Below are 13521 nucleotides of genomic sequence, written 5' to 3'. Positions count from 1 at the left end.
CATAGTCCATCAGCTTGGTTTTCCATTCTTCTCTGGTAGGGAACTTTGTCTTCTTTCCATCTCTGGGCTAGTAACATCCGGGCGGCTGTTGTTCTGTACATAAAAAGTATTTTCTGGTCCTTTGGAGTGTCGGTACCTGTAATTCCTAATAAAAAAGCTTCTGGTTTTTTAATAAAAGTTATTTTAAACATTTTTTTCATTTCGTTATATATCATCTCCCAGAAAGCTTTTATCACCACGTATGATAAAAGGTACCTTTTTTTTCTTTACATTTCCAGCAGATATGTGTACTTGTCCTATACATCAAGTTGTCTGTCCTTAAGCAGCTGTGCTGGCTTCTAGCCCATCTCTGACCCTGCTGAAACCACTATTTCAAACCAGGGGTGTATATTCTGAGACACACCCTTCTCTGCTACTCTAAATTTGCAGTAAGAGCACTGCTTTTTCTACTCCACCCCAGTCCTTGTGAGACATCCTTTTGTACAGGAAGCTGAGAATATAATAATTGTGAATTCAGAAGCATGGGATCTTAATTTATATTGGATTAATTGCATGGCATGCAACAATGTGGTCTTGTGCGTTTGTAACGTAAGAAGCTCGTTAGATGATGAGGCAAGCCTTAAAGAGAGGATGTGATGAAAGAGGCCTGAACGGATACAGGGTTTGCTCAGAACACAAAGCATGTTGCTTATTTTGCAAGCCGCCAGATGTAAAATGCAGAAGTTGCAGTCCGACGGAACGCTGCAGGGGTTTTCGACCTCAAAATATTCCTCCTCGAAGTTGCTGGCATTCAGCTGGAGAGCTGCTTTTGTTGGAGAATTGGAGAGATTTTGCTTTAAATGCCGATTGAACTGAAATTCTTCCCCATCCCCAATACGGATGTATATGTCCCTCAGGCTCTTTTGCAGTCTTTCACATATATACATTCCTCCGTCTCTCAGTCTGTTGTGTACACAGACACTTTATTGAGCAACCACCAGTCCGACAATAATGAAGGAAATGCCCGCCACCAGCTGCATGAGACTGGTAGGTAACAAATAACCATGTGAATGGGCGAATGCCCGCTTTCCCTTCCTCTACCACCACCACCCCCCCGGACCCACAATATTCTTACAAACCACGCGAACAGGTTTGGAATCAGGACTGTTGCTTCCTAACCAGCCAAGTGCTTCTTAACTTTTAAAACACTTTAAAAATGTTTATTCCCATTTCAACAGTGCAGACACATTTTTAAAGCTACGGAAACACCCAGCTACAGTCCACCAAGGATTATCCTAATGCAAGTCTAATCCTCCCTCCATTATTTGTTGCAGAGCTCTGGAGGTGGTAATTTGCTCTGGATTTGCTAGTAATGTCATCTAATATCTAACCAAAGAGCCACTTCATGTTGCCGCAGGAAGAGCGTTTTATGTCTGCTACCTTCTCCAGAAATGTTCAACCCAGAAGGCATTTAAAAGAAAGAGCAGAAACTCATATCTGTCGCAATAGCTGATAATAATAATAACATGTAATAATAATTTATTATTTATACCCTGCCCATCTGACTGGGTTTTCCCAGCCACCCTGGGCGGCTCCAAAACAATATTAAAATCACAATAAAACATCAAACATTAAAAACTTCCCTAAACAGGGCTGTCTTCTAAAAGTCAGATAGTTGTTTATTTCTTTGACATCCGATGGGAGAGCATTCCACAGGGCGGGCGCCACTACTGAGAAGGCCCTCTGGCTGGTTCACTGTAACCTCACTTTTCACAGTGAGGGAACCGCCAGAAGGCCCTCGGCGCTGGATCTCAGTGTCCAGGCTGAATGATAGGGGTGTACGTTCCTTCAGGTAGACTGGGCCAAGGCCATTTAGGACCGGTGTTATATGGTCTTGGCGGCCACTCCCAGTCACCAGTCTAGCTGCCGCATTCTGGATTAGTTGTAGTTTCTGGGCCACCTTCAAAGGTAGCCCCACGTAGAGTGCATTGCAGTAGTCCAAGCGGCAGATAACCAGAGCATGCACCACTGGCAAGACAGTCCATGGGCAGGTAGGGTCTCAGCCTGCGTACCAGATGGAGCTGGTAGACAGCTGCCCTGGAGACAGAATTGACCTGCGCCTCCATGGACAGCTGTGAGTCCAGAATGACTCCCAGGCTGCGCACCTGGTGCTTCAGGGGCACAGTTACCCCATTCAGGACCAAGGAGTCCTCCACACCTGCCCGCCTCCTGTCCCCCCAAAACAGGACTTCTGTCTTGTCAGGATTCAGCCTCAATCTGTTAGCTGCCATCCATCCTCCAGACACTCACACAGGACCTTCACCACCTTCACTGGTTCTGATTTGAAAGAGAGGTAGAGCTGGGTATCATCCGCATACTGATGAACACCCAGCCCAAACCCCCGGATGATCTCTCCCAGCGGCTTCATCATATAGATATTAAAGAGCATGGGGGAGAGGACGGAACCCTGGGGCACCCCACAAGTGAAAAACCAGGTGGAAATAGACTACCATAGCTGTTCTGTGGTGCAACCTGCCATCCTTTCCTAAATAAACAAGCTTTTATCATTCCAAAGGACCATCTCTTTCCCCAACCAAATATTGTATATCCATCCTGCATAAAGAACTGTAGTTCTTAAAAAAGACGCATAAAGCACGTCATGTGGCTTCTTCAAAAACTGTCCCCCACGGGCACGAGGGATGTCAAGTCCTCCCCTTTACGTTGTCTCTGCAGTCAGTCTAGATTCCCCCCGCCCCAAATATCGGGATATCAGCTTTGCTCAAGGCATGACGATTTTCAGCAAAAATCCAGTGGGGAAGAGACTGACAAGGACAAGAAGAAATATCAAAAAGAGAATAAATGTCCACACAGGAAGAATAATGATACAGTATGAGATCTTCGGGACGTGGGTGGCGCTGTGGGTAAAAGCCTCAGCGCCTAGGGCTTGCTGATCGAAAGGTCGGCGGTTCGAATCCCCGCGGCGGGGTGCGCTCCCGCTGCTCGGTCCCAGTGCCTGCCAACCTAGCAGTTCGAAAGCACCCCCGGGTGCAAGTAGATAAATAGGGACCGCTTACTGGCGGGAAGGTAAACGGCGTTTCCGTGTGCTGTGCTGGCTCGCCAGATGCAGCTTTGTCACGCTGGCCACGTGACCCAGAAGTGTCTCTGGACAGCGCTGGCCCCCGGCCTCTTGAGTGAGATGGGCGCACAACCCCAGAGTCTGTCAAGACTGGCCCGTACGGGCAGGGGTACCTTTACCTTATGAGATCTTCACTTGCAGTGTTTATAAATTACTTCATGTGTTAACTCAAATAGAAGTCAAAAATATTGCAGCTGGTGTATAAGGGATTAATATTGTTAAGTTGTGGGTGAACATATCAGACAACACAGCGATTCTTCAAACAGCTCTTGTTTATTCACAGGCCAGAACAGAACTGAACTGAAGGGTTCAGCCAGCCTGCTTATATAGAGCTCCACTAGAACGCAACAGTAACCATTTTCTGTAACTATCCAATCACTGAACGTCACTTTTGATCCCTTATTTGCATATGTGGACCTGAACTATCTACAGCATCCCCCTGCTGGCCCAGGGTGAGAACTTCAGTACATAACAAATATTATGACGGGAAGGTCATTGAAATTAATAAGATTATGGAACACAGAAATAAAGTAAATCATCAAACCAGCTCCTAAATTATATAATTTGGTATTGGAATGATTTGTATTTGGAATTGTAATTTAATTGGCATTGTTGTAATGAGGCTTTTATTGGATGTTGTAACTGAAAACTAATAAAAATTATTATCAAAAATATATTTCTTCCCCTCCTGACAGACATTTGAGTAGTTGATTGGCTTGCTCTAAAATGATTGTGAAATATTCCCTTCACCCCCGTTCCAGGATTACCTAAGTGGGAACAAGGATTGCTGATTGATTATGTTGGAATTCCAAAATGTTCTCTCTCTTTTAAACAAATACCTTGAAGGCATGTTTATCCCTGAATAGATCTTTGTTTTACAAGGAGTGCCAAAACTCCTGCCAACCCACTAAAGGCTGGCATGTAACCAAGATTAGTCACGAGGAAAGCTTGGAAGACGTACACACAGCCATATCAGCTATCGTTAAATTCCTTTAATCCAATAACATCTACATCAGTGACATACAAGAAGAAGAACATGAAAAAACAAAATGAGAATTAAATTTGAATTAATGAATCAATTTATTTTGATCACTGACCAGAATAGAGAATTTAAATGTAACATACACCCCCACACAAACTACAGATTTGGGTTGTCTCCTTCACAATCCCTGAAAATGAGAAGATTATTATTGGTGTTAGGGGGGTAGTCATAGTTTTTTAGATATTTGTTTTACTTATAAATCTCAGGAAACAACAAATATAGAATCAATTCCTTATCTGAATCATCTTCATGTGGCTCATCCCATGTCCCCAGTAACACTAATTAAAGGATTGGTATCAATTATTGTTTTGTTATTAAATGAATTCCTAGGAAGACCATCTCCCCAAAAGTTGCCACTGGGAGTGGAAACGTGTATTTTTATGTTTTGTACGGAGCCAGCATTTGGGGGACAAATTGGGGTTAATACATGATAAAAACATTGGTATAGTGCCACCTAAAGATAACTGTGAGAGTAGATTCTTGATTCAGTTCAATTTTCTTTATTTCTTTATTCTTGTATGTCACCGAAGTATATTTCTTGCTTAAGTTATTTTTAAAAAACACATTTTTCAAAAGCTAACATAAAATTCCCTCATCTGTCTTTAATCACTTGGTTTTACTTTGTGGAAATTTGTTCTGGATCGTATACAGTATTTCATTGCAAAGTAGACACACAAAGTCAGTGTGTGGTGTAGCAGACAAGAGTGTTGGGCTAGGATATTATTTAGTACTATTATTGTTTTGTTTTGTTTTGTTGATTGAATTTATATACCGCCCCATTACCCGCTGGTCCTAGGGCAGTTAACAAAATATGGAATAAAGGAAATTTATTCAGGGTCAAATTTCCTCTCAGGAATTGGAGCTCACTTTGAGCTCCATTAGAGGAAAGGTAAGTTTTTTAAAAAGGTGCTCAATAAATAAAGTCTCCTGTCTGTCTGTCTGTGTTTGTTCAGATTCAAGCATTCAAAAATAGGGAGGTGGAAAAAAATCAGGGCTAAGGCTGCAATACTATACACACCCCTACCTGGGAGTAAGTCCATTGAACCCAATAGGGCTTATATCTGAGTAAATATGTGTAGGATTGCGCTGTAAATATGAACAACCTTGGCGTGCATTCAGATGTGGAGAATATTGCATTAGTTTTCCTGACTAGTGCTGTCTTGTTTTCTAATGCTGCTTTCACATGGCAGTACCTGTTGTGTTATGGAATTGTGGCTTTTTGACCGATATACTGGCAGGTCGCATTAAATTTCATTCACACCAGCTGGCATAGTGTGACACGACAATGAATGTTACTGGGTGACATCACAGATCAGCGCATGCCCCAAATTTCATCAGTTTACTTCCACGATTTTCTGGGTTAATGATTAATAATAATAATAATAATAATAATAATAATAAATTTTATTTATACCCTGCCCTCCCCAGCCAAGACCGGGCTCAGGGTGGCTAACAATCAATAATAAAAACAAGTTGATTAAAATACAACTTAAAAAACAAGATTAAAATACAACATTAAAACATTAAAATGCAGCCTCTTCACAGGAGGAGAAAGGAAAAAAGAAAGAGGGGGAGGGAATCAAATTGATTCTAATGGGGCTTCAAGTGGATTTTTTTTTACAATCAAATGAAACACAAATGAGTGTTAAACATACACTATATTTGACTGGAAGTAGCTTTTACATCACGAGAAAGCTGAAATACAATGCAGAAACAAACATTCATGGAAACAGAATAAATTACTTTGTGAATGCAGCCTGTTATAATAATTTTAAGGTCTTATATATATAAAATAGATGTTCATAAATGTACCAAGCAAACACAAACAAAGATGTAAACCACATGTCTGGAACCCACAGAAAAGTCCTGAAACCATTTTCTCTCTCCCAAAATGACCTCAAATATTTCTCTGCAAGGCCGAAGGAAATGGGACATCTCCCCATTGTCTCTTTCACAAATCCTGTCTTAAGGGCACATTTAGGATATGAATAGGGTGTGAGCCTGTGGCCTGTGGCCTGGATTCAGGAATTGAGTAACAAAAGAGTGGCCAGGATGCCCAGGTAATCCAATTAGGTAACCTGGCAGACAGGAAGAAACAACACACCCAGATTTACACCCCTTCTGTGATGTATGTATGATGTTTCTCAGGGTGGTCTTGAGCTACAGGGTGGGCAATTTCAGAGTCTATATAAGGGCTTGCACACCTTTGTCCTGGGTCCTCCTCCTCTCTCCGTGTAGCAGGAGCACCCTGTTGCAACAGCTTTAGCTGCTTTGCTTTTGTATATCCTGGTCTGGTCTCTGTTCATTTCCTGATCGGTTTGAGCCTTAAAAGGTACGCTCTCTCTGAAGGTCCAGTCTTCCTTAAGAAGCTGAACCCTTTGAAGGGACCCCATTTTTATTCTTATTTCAAGCCAGTGTGGTGTAGTGGTTAAGAGCGGTAGACTCGTAATCTGGTGAACCGGGTTCGCGTCTCTGCTCCTCCACATGCAGCTGCTGGGTGACCTTGGGCTAGTCACACTTCTCTGAAGTCTCTCAGCCCCACTCACCACACAGAGTGTTTGTTGTGGGGGAGGAAGAGAAAGGAGATTGTTAACCGCTTTGAGACTCCTTCGGGTAGTGATAAAGCGGGATATCAAATCCAAACTCTTCTTCTTCTTCACTCACAAGCGCTAATCTCCCTCCACTAGCAGTGACACACTTGCGAACACAGTGGAACCTCGGGTTGCGGACGTAATCCGTGATGGAGGCACATCCGGAACCCGCAGCAGTCACATCCTGAAGTGCCGCGTCTGTGCAGGTGCGATTTGGCACTTCTGCGCATGCGTGAAGCGCAATTTAGTGCTTCTGCGCATGCGTGAGGGGCAAAACCCGTTCCGGTACTTCCAGGTTTCCCTCAATCCGCAACCCGAAAACACATAACCTGAAGCGTCCGTAACATGAGATATGACTGTATATTCAAAGCAGCCTCTGAACTATGACAAATGTGGAAATCACTTTAAAAGATGCTTCCCCAGCCTAGCACCCTCTTGATGTCCCGGACAAAAAATCCTTTCCATTCCAGGCAGCAGAGAGTTTCTGGCAATTGTAGACCAAGACATCAGAAGGGCTCCTTTGTTGGGAGAGGCTGTTTTAAAGCGTAAGTTTTAATTCAAACGATCTGGCTTCCCCAGACTTTAAATCGCAGTTCCCATCTCTGTTGCCGCACAAAGTGCAGCGAGAGAGTTGATGGTGTTAAAAGCGTTTGCACACTATTCCAGAGCACAAAGGATGATTTGGCTCTTGCTAAAGGCAGGTTGTCTAGGAAACCAGAGCTAAAGTTGCTATTCCAGACCTGAGCCAGAGAAGAGACACGTTACTGAATGCCACAAAACTCGCATGCCTATACTGTAGGTGTTTGGAATCAATGTGGGGAAGAGTAAAAGGATCAGACTTCATCTAAATTGTATCCAAATGTGAAATAGGACATGTGGTGCTGTGGTCTAAAGCTCTTGGGCTTGCTGATCAGAAGGTCGGCGGTTCAAATCTGTGCGAAGGGGTGAGCTCCCGTTGCTCCGTCCCAGCTCCTGCCAACCTAGCAGTTTGAAAGCACGTCAAAGTGCAAGTAGATAAATAGGTACCACTGCGGCGGGAAGGTAAACGGGGTTTCTGTGCGCTCCGGTTTCCATCACGGTGTCCCGTTACGCCAGAAGTAGTTTAGTCATGCTGGCCACATGACCTGGAAGGCTGTCTGTGGGAAAACGCCAGCTCCCTCAGCCTGAAGCAAGATGAGCGCTGCAACCCCATAGTCGTCTTTGACTGGACTTAACCGTCCAGGGGTCCTTTTCCCCCACACTGCCAAGTCTGTAACTAACTCAAAAGGCTCCCATATTTAGAGTATTTATGGAATATGTCTGTCTTGAGAGACAATGGAGTGTGTCTCCGAGGGTGAAGTTAAACCATGGCATTAGCAACACCAAAGTGACCTCCCCAGGGGCAAGCCTGGGCAATGTGTAAGGAGGTTCTGGGCTGCCCAGATAACCAAAGACCCCATTCTTGGCCTTGCTGAGGGCAATCAAGCTTGGCTGCAGGAGTTGCTTGAAGGAGACGTTCAAGGCACCATCCAACGGTCTTAGGGGCTCTACTCCAGGTTTCTGTACTTCTTAGCCTTTTCTTCTCCTGAAGATATCCCACAAGGCAAGAAGAGTTTGGATTTGATATCCTGCTTTATCACTACCCAAAGGAGTCTCAAAGCGGCTAGCATTCTCCTTTCCCTTCCTCCCTGAAATATCCTTGGAGTCAAAAGTGGATTTCATGCTCTTTATTCAGCTCATAGTGGTGAGTGGTGAGGAGGAATGGAAGTTCCCCCAGAACATCTGCCATATATACATTATTTACACAATGGGCCTCACGTGATTGGCTAATCCCGGGATTCTCCTGTAGGCCAATCAGGTTGTGGATTCCCTTCCACCTGGAGCTGGATTGGGTGGCTTCTGTGGACCAATCTGAATCTGCTGCATTCTGAATCCTATTGTTCTAGGACCAATCAGACTGCTGCCTTTTGGATCCTATTCAACTCAGTACATAACACTCGCCCAACAACAAGCACTCTGTGAGGTGAGTGGGGCTGAGAGACTTCAGAGAAGTATGACTGGCCCAAGGTCACCCAGCAGCTGCATGTGGAGGAGCGGGGAATCGAACCCGGTTCACCAGATTACGAGTCTATCGCTCTTAACCACTACACCACACTGGCTCCCAGAGGTTGAGGATCAAAGTTTTCCTTCTAGAGGGGCTAATTTCCCAGGTTGACGAGCCCCATCAGCCCCTAGAAGGACTATTGATTTAAATGTAGCATATATCCTACCTTTCAGTTTCTGAAGGCGACTAATGGAATAAATCAAAATAAAATTTGAGCTCGTAATTTAAAAATGGAGTAAGCAGATATGGTGGCCAGAAGCATGTGATATGGACACCTGTGGTTTAACTTGCTTGCTGGAGTTTCCCACAGTAGTCTGTCTGAAACAGATCTCTTCCTCTGCACGTGGCAGTCCAGTGGCCTGGACTGAGTAAGCTGGCCTGTAGGTAGCTTATATATAATGTTCTCCTCAGCAGTTGGGAGGGTAGCACTGAACTCCGAGGTTTTTTGTCCCTTAAATCTAGTTTCTAAATTTTCCTGTCATCTTTTTGTTATGAACGTTTTTCTGCTACAGTGGTACCTTGGGTTAAGTACTTAATTCGTTCCAGAGGTCCGTACTTAACCTGAAACTGTTCTTAACCTGAAGCACCACTTTAGCTAAAGGGGCCTCCTGCTGCCGCTGCGCCGCTGCTGCACGATTTCTGTTCTCATCCTGAAGCAAAGTTCTTAACCTGAAGCACTATTTCTGGGTTAGTGGAGTCTGTAACCTGAAGCGTATGTAACCTGAAGCGTCTGTAACCTGAAGCGTCTGTAACCCGAGGTACCACTGTATTCTCATATTTTGATAGCTTCGTACTTTTCCCTTTGGATTGCTGATGTCCAGAGAATTCTCTTCAGTACAGAACAGTTCTTTTTAAAATCGGGCATCTAAGCATTTTTGCCTGAACATCAAACTGGATTTCCAAAATCTGGGATTTTAGAAAGTGTGGCATTCAAGTGGAAATTTGCATGTTTCAAAGGAGAAAAAAAGCCCCTTTCACGGCAGAACAGAATGTTCTCTCACCCCCACTCTCGGCTTTTAGAGGGTGCTTCTATTGAGGAGGAAATTATAGCTAGCTGAATAACAAGATACTGTGCCATAAGAGTTTTAGAAGCATAGATAGAGACTCTCTTACTGTAACAGTCATGTGTGTCCTTAAAAAAAAAAAAAAGTTCATTGGCAGATAAAGACTCCCTATGATGCAGCTTTCAAATTGTTCTGCAAAATAAAAGTAGTCACATATTAATGTTTGCTGTAAAGTAGGAAGAAAATGTAGCCTTGGAGCTGAATGTTGATTACAGTATGAGTCTCTCTATAATCATACCCTGCAAAGTCCAATTGTCTAATTGGAGAACAAGCAGAGCTTTACACATTGCACTCTGGGAAATAAGCACTATTGAAATGCATGCTGGGAATAACAGTACTCTTAATTTCTCCTGTTGGTCATTATTTTCCGAACAACAATGCTCCTCATCTTACTCTGCCTCTAATGCTATTGGCAGAGTTTTACTTCGCAGGCATCAGAGCAGCTAATAGCAATGGAACTGGTTGCAATTGCTCGAGGACCACAAATCTGAGCAAAGTGTACATTTGGCAAATTATTTACTAAACACAGCTAATTTGTATTTCCATGATACGGGTTTGAAAGAGTTTTGCTGTTTTCTGTTGCTTCATTCTTTGTCTTGGCGTGTCTTTACGTAACCAGGACTCTTTCAAATTTCAGGGAAAGGGAGAAATTTTTTAAGGGAGAAGAAGAAAGCGATGTTTAGAGGCCTGCTGTTCAAAATTAAGGCAATTGGGAGTGTGCTTTAAAATGTGTAATTACAGAAATGTTACCGACACATGTTGAACAGTCCTTGTAGCAGCCTCTTCACAACTTTATACCTTTCCTGTCTCGCCAGAAATTCGAGTTATTCCGAACAGAAGTAAGTGCAGCCCTCATCAAAAACTCTGGGGGGGGGGGAATACCTGAAAATGCCATATTTTATGGTGTTCAGTGAACATAGATCTGTTACCATGGAGATAAGTTTGAGAAAGAGCGATATGCATGATGATTTGCAGGCAACATCGCTGAAGGAGAGCAATCCCTACTTGTTCAACTCCTGCCCCTTAAAAGAAAGAAAAAACCCCACAGCAAGATAACTCACATTCTCCCTGCCCTTAATTTTATTATTTTCATAATCATCACATTGTATATACATTTTAGAAACAAAGATTACCCATGTTTATCCCCAGAGGCCCCAGAAGCACATTATTAAAGCCTGTACTTTTGTAAATAACAGTATCCATCTGTAAAACATGTTATTATTTAATCCACAAAATAGTAATAAAACTTTGGGACTGTTCTTTGGCTTTCTGGAGTATTTGTGAACGAAATAAACCTCTACCATTCCTCTTGCCAATCTCTTTTTATAAAAAAAAAATGTCAAAGATAAAGAAAGAAAAAGAACAAGAGATAAAAAGAATAATGTTACATCGAAATATCATAGACATTCCACATATTGAGATTGCTCTGAATCTTACCCCCATCCCTGGGTCCTCTGAATTCTAATTTCAACTGCATATAAATTTTTCTCCAATTTTTCATCTTCCTAAATTATCTGTTCTTTCTATTACATTACAAGTGTATTTAGAACCCTGCTAATGTTTTAACCAGTTTGCAATGGTTTTGTATATTGGTTCCTGAGCTTCCCAGTTAATTTTTTTTTTTTTTTTTTACCCATTTATTGACAGGAAGGAAATGTTCCAACAGCAACACGAAATATAACCTCCAATCTTACAAAACCATAAACAAAATGTCTTAAAAAAGCAATATAAAACGATCCCTATGAAACGTATGTACACTTAGTTCAACGGTCTTTTGAGAGTTTAGACGCGACCAGCTTCCTGGAATTTCTTCAGCAGGGGTTCGTCTGCCCGGAGGGCGAAGGTCAGGGTGCATTTCTGATAGTACTGGGAGTCGCGCTCCAGGTGGTTGATCACATCCGAGAGGAGGTGGGCTCGCTCCACGGTGCATCCAGGAGCGTCGTAGCCGAGGGCGGTGAAATGCACATGGAGGTGGTAGTAGGAAGGCTGGTAGTGCAGGTAAACTCGCAGCTGAGCCCCACCAATGCCAAAGCGCTTCACTATGGCTTCCTTCCCTTCTCGTGAGATGTTCCTCAGCAAAGGCAGGTGCTCAGCAGTAAGATCCCTGAGTGACTTGATTCCCCGGGAGTGGCAGATAGCAATTAAGTATAAATCGCCTACCTGCTTTTGATTCCACTTAAGATCTGGTATGAGAACAAACCCATGGGCAGGATCCGGGTTTTCGTAGATTATTCGATCAGCCTCAGCCTTCTTCTCCAGGATGTTGTATACCCACTGAATACTGAAGCTCTGTGACTCGATAAAAGGCAGAGTAATTTTTTTGTAATCCTCCCCAGTCTCCTGGATGAGACACAGTTCCTGACGCAAATATTTCTGAAGATGTTTCTCCGTTGCTGGGTAAACCACAGTGGTTTTTATTTCGTTCAGCTCAGGGGGCAGGTAAAGGTGGTAAGTGCTGTAGATGTCGTTGGACATCTGGAGCTGGAGTTTGGTGTGTTTCTTCAGGAGTTCAGCTATGTTCTCCTCCTGGAAGGGTGTCTTCTCCAGAATCACCACAGCATCTGTCCCGTCACCAGAAGCGCTGTTCACCTGCCCGTGAAGGAAGATGGTCTTGTCGCGCGCAGACTCCCTAAGCACTTTGCGCACGGAGATGTCAGCCAAGGGGAAGGTGCCAGTGCCGGGGCCTTCCCCTTGGGACTCGGCGTCCCCGTTCTCTCCATCTTTCGCCTCACGCTTTCGCTTAGCGCTAGGGGACTCCGCCATTTCTCTAGAACCGGTTGGTGCGCATGCCCTTCCCAGTTAATTTTGCCGTTTTGGCATAGTCCAATAACTTGATTTCCCCTTCCTGTTAAATTAGTGGCAATGATTAAGGTTGTTTTTTTAATGGCCCCCAAAATCTGGAACCGCAGTAAGTGCCACCTGGCATTTTGTCACCCCCCTCAGTGGTGACACCTGGGGTGAACCACCGCCACCGCACCCCCTAAGAAATCTGCCAGACCTGGGAATTTGATTCATTTAAGGGAGCTCTGAAAGCAAAAAAATGCATTTTGTCTGCTGAATATTTCCATTGGAGCTACTATTACTGTTTGCCATGGCTGCTTGGCATTCTTTGATTTGTTCTATTCATTTTATGATGATTATTTGGGAATATTTTATTTTAAGATAGGTTGTGACAAAATATAAATTAATAAAACAAAAATATTGTATGTGCTGATGTGTGTGAGAAGAATGAATGCTTAGGGCATTCACCAGTGCTCTTTAAAGTTATGCATCAAATGGTTGGAGAAATTACAGCAGCTTTATGGGAGGAAGGGTCTCCAATAGTTAGGGGAAGCAATTGTCCTATAATGGTGTAAATAACATTGAAGAGTAATGGAGCCCCATCATTCATTTCCAATTGTAAATATACACAATGCACATCTTATTAACTGAATTTACAGTTGGAAAGTTATGGTCATTGGTAAATTGAAATTAAAACTATAACCCAATTATATTTGCTCTTTCAAAACTCGATTTTCCTGATCTGTAGGCAGAAAGTAAATCTCAATTAAATTGATGTTTGCTACAAATACAAAGTGTAATATGAGTACAAATATTGTCCACTGGCTATTCAAACGGTTCTTGAA

The 13521-nt window shown here is 43.1% G+C and overlaps 1 pseudogene; it reads right to left on the bottom strand.

The window, feature by feature from the left end:
• Positions 1 to 11533: 11533 nt before the first annotated feature.
• Positions 11534 to 12682, bottom strand: LOC114606789 (m7GpppX diphosphatase pseudogene; annotated as a pseudogene).
• Between the last annotated feature and the right edge of the window lie 839 nt (positions 12683 to 13521).

This window comes from Podarcis muralis, chromosome 12 (assembly GCF_964188315.1).
Source record: "Podarcis muralis chromosome 12, rPodMur119.hap1.1, whole genome shotgun sequence".
Taxonomy (NCBI): Eukaryota; Metazoa; Chordata; class Lepidosauria; order Squamata; family Lacertidae; genus Podarcis; species Podarcis muralis.
This window is presented reverse-complemented; position numbering and strand designations above follow the sequence as displayed.